General features: G+C 38.2%; 1 long non-coding RNA gene across 1 annotated transcript; it reads right to left on the bottom strand.

Moving 5' to 3' along the window:
* Positions 1–1,173: 1,173 nt before the first annotated feature.
* LOC140844818 (uncharacterized) lies at positions 1,174–4,704 on the bottom strand. Its single transcript, XR_012123315.1, has 3 exons — positions 4,428–4,704; positions 2,400–2,519; positions 1,174–1,332 (listed from the first exon to the last, which is right to left on the bottom strand). It is a non-coding gene; the product is annotated as an uncharacterized lncRNA (long non-coding RNA).
* Between the last annotated feature and the right edge of the window lie 695 nt (positions 4,705–5,399).

Raw genomic sequence — 5,399 nt, 5'->3', positions numbered from 1 at the left:
TATATATGTCTTCCATACTGCCAGCTGTTATGTCCTGCATTTTTCTGCTTGAGGGCTTTTTCTGGTGCTCCAGTTCCTGAAAGGCCAGTTTCATGAGAGAATGAATGTGTCTCAGGATCAGCTCTTAACCAATATAAACACTCTCATTCCCTTAGGCGTTGGGTGATACAGCTTTGAGGCGGGAGCTACTAGTTTCCCAGAGCTACTAGATTAAGCTTCAGTGTTTGCATTCATTATATATCTTGAACATGTCATTTTATAGTTTACTTATAATAGAGTTCTTTTATATCTATGTCTGCAGTGTTGTCATTGTGAAAAAAGGAAAGAAAATACTCCCAGAAATTCACAATGTTACTAAATACTTTGTGAGTTAAATCCAGTTGTTTTAGAAGGTGCTAATAGGAAATCTAGGCTTCCTGCACTTTTAAGAATTCTTTAAAGAGTTGTAGTTTTTAACACAAAATATTCATGAAACTAAAACTAGAAAATATCTCAGTGAAAGCTATTTGAGTGTTTTTTCCTTTGTCCCCACAGAAGTAAAGTTACTTAATGAGTTAGATTATTGCCCTGAAGCATTAGTCCTTTATAATTATGTCTTGCTTATAGAATTAAGGAATGGAAAGTTGTTTTTTAATAATCTAGTGATGCAGTAATCTTTTCTTTTTTAATTAAAAATTAATTTGCCTCCTAATGAAGACAAATAAAACATCAAATCTAATTCAGATTGTGTGAAAGGTTGTGTTAGCCTCAGTTAAGAGGCCTACCAGGCAACAAACTTCATAAATACCGAAGCTCATCTTGTTCCTTTTCCTAGAAGGTCCGAGGGGTGAAAGCAGCTGCAGAACATTATTCCTCCATTTGTTTTAATTGCCTTTAATAGATGAGCTAGAAAAAGCATTATAAATAATGCATCATAATGCTCAGCATAAAGGTAAACAGAACAAATGTGCCAGGTGACAAGTTTATGACAGTGTATTTACTAACCAGGCTGTTTCTTGAATTGCATTTTACCTCTCTGTCATTCAGCTAGAAGCAAGGGAATTTCAAAACAGACAAGGAAAAATGAACAATAGGGGAACTTAAAAGGCTCTAATGACAATTAGGAAACAATAACAAAAAGTCTAGGTGTGTCTAAGAGAAGGCAATTTATGTCTTAAAAATGATGTACCTTTGGTATCTGTAGGACAAACGAAGAGTAGTGATGAGGGAATTAGAAGACTTCATTTCCACACATTTTCATTGCAACATCCACTAGATTTCAGGCACAAGTTGGTCCCTGGGATTGTGTGGTTGATTAAATAATAGATCCAACCCTTAGGCATCCACAGTTTACTAGAGAAGGTAGAGATGTAAAACAGTTACCCTATGAACTTAAAAATACAAAGATAAAAAATAGTTCACTGTGATCCTGGAACCCAGAGGATAAATGACTATCTTGGGGAAATCAGAAATGTTTAACAAGATAAATATAAACAAATTCTTAAAAAATAACTCCAAGCAAAACATACTAGGCAGAGATTATATGATGCCTTCATGGCAATTGGAGCAGTATTTGTTTGCAAGGAGAGAATGGTAGATAATCAGTCTCGAAAGTGATTTCTTTTACCAGAATGGAAAGTGACACAAATGTCACAAAATAGAGGTTGCAACTGTATGACAAAGAACACTACTCAAATTTTTCAAAGCTATAGTATTAGATTAAGCTATTTAATACTATCAAAACATTAAAATGTATCCAAAAATTTTGAGAAATACATGTGTAGGGTTCTTTGTCTATGAAAACTTTTCTAAAATTTTACCTTCCCTTATTTTGGTGTATGTCCAGGTTCTTGATTCGATATACAACTATTGGCATTGCTCATTATAGGAATAGGCAAAGAATGTGGCCACAGCTGGTGTCTTGCACAGAAAAAAGTTTCCAATAATCATAAAAGATTTTAGGATGCTTTATTTGAATCATATTTTTAAAACAATATGAATTTTTGAAACAGTTCAAGAGCCAGAAACAGGCACCATTCTGAAATATTAAAAGCATAAAACATATTTAAATCATGTGTTTTTCTAAACAAGATTAAGTTATTTACATACATATGATATCTACACTGGTGTAAAGATCAATATTTTGGTGAAAAAACAGGATTTCTTTTCAATTGAATGGTAAAAATGAATCTAAATTCAGACAGAGTTGGTCTTGCACTTTGTCTTCAGGCTTATTTGGACATGACATGAATGGTTGAATCTGTTCAACTTTGTTATCATAAACTATGAAGAAAGAAGTCACTTTATCCATCTTTTAGTCCTGATACTCAACTTGTGTATGGATAGCTCTTTTGGGGTTTAAATATGGACTCATTTCTTTACTGGTTGTTAAATGCCCATCCCGTCACAGAAGTTCTCACCTTCATGCTACCACAGGTGTTGGCCAATCTCTCAGGCCTCTCAAACTTCCCCACATTTCAACAGGTCAGTGTCTTGCGTGGCAGGAGAGCTCCATTACCCTTTGCTGGTTGATGCATGTCCTGTACCAATTGTTAAATGTTCACACCTACATTTATACAATGAACATATGCCAAGTAAATGATATAACCATACCCTATACAAGGCACTTGGTATACACTGAATTAGGAAAAACCAAGAAACAGATCTTTCCAGACTTCATGAAACTCTAGTGGAAGATCAAGCATTAATCACATCACCATAAACTAGGTGCATGATTTAAAATAATAAGTACTAGAGGATGAAATACCAAAATACCATGAAAGAATAAAAGGTTGAGCACAAAAGAACATCAGATCAGAGCCATTATGATTTTCAGAAATCAAGAGCCAAGTTAAAGAAACATCCTGCAGACACACTTAACTTGAGAATTAGATTCTTCAAACTTCTGAAAGTTTACCAAAATTCCTTCCTGAAATTATAAAGTGGAATTCAATTTTTCTTTTCCCCTCCATGGGAATACAGTTTCTTATAAAATTAGAATCCTTTCTATAGGCAAGAAGAAGGCAATATCAGTTCTATGCTTCGGAGACCATATCTCCCAGGGGTAGGGCGCTTATACTAGGACTTTGATTACAAGGCTTTCTAACCATTGGCTAAGTTACTCCTTTTCAGAAATGAAACCACCCTGTCAGTGACAGGGATACAAGATTCTGGAAGATGGGGACCAAATGATTCAAGCAGTGAGAGCTCCAGAACCTAGTGCTAGACATTATAGGATACCGGAGCCTCTAATATTTGATTTCTGTGGAAGGACATCTTTTTGTCCTATATATATTACAGTTAAGTAAAACCTATATGTAGAGACAAAAGCTATTAAAGTCTGGGTACTCCCAGTCTGCCATGAAAACCTATTCATGTCACGTGGACCTGAAAATATTGCAACAGCATGTGACTTGTTACGACAGGGACAGAAGCTATGGGCAGATAGGTTTTTGTGTAGGAGTGTTAGGATGAAGGGTTAGTAAATGTGGGAAGGGAAGTCCCCTCACAGAACTGTCACTGATGATAAAGCTACTTATCATGAAAATATAGAGAAAATTATGAGCTTGGGCATTTGGAGGTTAGGTAAATATTCTTTTCTTTCAATAAATCCAACCCGTCCAGTGAGACCTTGGGATGTGAATGAGTGAACAAATGTAGACCTGGTGCTGGCTGCCCAGGATGGGACTGGAGACTGTGGCAACTGACTTCTTTCTCTGTGGTGGGCTGAGTCAAGGGGAATCAGCAAAAAATTTAAAAAAATAAAAAATCAGTATTTACATAGATGTCAGCCAGAATGGGACAAATCAAGCTGCCCCTTGTTGGCCCCAAACCCTGGCCTCTGTGTCTGTTATTTTAGCAAGAGGAACTACATGATTTGACTACCCTCAGAAGGGAAAGAAGCTCGAGCCTATGCAATAGCCCTTATTCAGCATCTTAAGACACACCCAGAAAATAATATCCTGATTTCCTACTCAAGGCATAAATACAGAGGAGCCAAAATACCACTTTAACTTATGACAAAGCAGCTATTAAAGTGTTTATATTTGCAGAGAGCTGGGCTTCCTAATACAGTCTGCCTAGACCCGGCAGCCAGTACTGTAGGTGCCAATGTCAGCGACTTTACCCTTCCAGTTGCACACCAGTCCCTGGGGGGCCCCCGGGTTAATGCATTCTCTGTGAGGACAGCTCACCCTGAGAAAGAAGGGAAGGCCAGGGTGGCTCTGTGTGATGAGGTGTTCCTTTCAAAGTCACCACCTGGAATAGAAAATCCTCCCAAGAAAGCAGTGAATGAGAAATGAAGCAGAAAGAGCTGAACAGTGGAACAAAACAGACACCCCCCACCCCCTGCCCTACTGATAGGCCTTATCTCCTAGACACAGATCTTGGAAAGGGAGTGGACTGAAACCCAGAACAGGTATTTCTTGCCAAGGAAATAACCCACTTACAGGATTCAAAGTACTTTCCAGAAAGGCCCTTAGCAGGCATGGCTGAGTTGAGCTTTGCTGTGTTAAACTAATTAAGAGAGGATGTCCTTAAAGTGAGGTGGCCGTAATGCCCTGGGCAGCCTGCGTAAGTAAACCAGAGCCTGTAAATGCCTCAATGTTGTGAAATCAAAATGCTAAGGACACCCAGTCCCAGGCAACTGGGCTTTAAACGACAGCCAATAAATAACGTCCTCGCCGTGCTCTGCCTTTTCTCCGTAACAGTCTCCCGGCTCCTATTGGTGGAGCGCCCCTAACCACTTTCCATTTGGCACTGCCTGATTCCAATAGATTTTTGCTCAACTAAGCTCATAAAATCTTTAACATGCCTCCTTTATCTTTTAACAGCATTTAAGACTTCTCAGTTGTATCTCTTTGCAGATGTGTGCAGGATTTAACCATGGAGGAAATGTATACGATCACTATTTATTAACTTGGGAGTATGTCCCACCTTCCATGAGGGAGGGAGTGCAGTCAGCCTTTCCGTCCGTGCATATCTCAGTGCAAATCAAAGCTAACACTGAGTGAAATAGGTGTGCTTCTCATTTGCTTGCAGTTAATTTTTTCATTAAAATGATAGGTCTATTTGGTTGAATTGTTTTTCCAACTTGCCAAATCATTCTGAGACGGCCAGTATGGTAGCATAACACATCCTGCTCTATCGTCAAGTATTACTGATTGGAAAACTGACTTGGATATGGGAAATGAGCAGATTAAATAGTTTGCAGTGACGTTTTGTCAGAGCAAGGGGAGTTCTTTGTACTGAAATGAGTGCACTGGGACTCATATTAAATGAGGATTAGGAATAAGCCTGTCAAAACCCAGGATGTATTGTGCATACCTCTGCTAGAGGGTAAGATTGCCTCACGTGTCAATTCAATACACCATCTGTCAAACACACTAATACAGCAATTTCTTTAATTAAAAGATAATGAT

The sequence above is a fragment of the Manis javanica genome, chromosome 12 (genome assembly GCF_040802235.1).
Source record: "Manis javanica isolate MJ-LG chromosome 12, MJ_LKY, whole genome shotgun sequence".
NCBI lineage: Eukaryota > Metazoa > Chordata > Mammalia > Pholidota > Manidae > Manis > Manis javanica.
The sequence above is the reverse complement of the archived record's forward strand: the minus strand, read 5'-3'. Positions and strand labels throughout refer to the sequence as shown.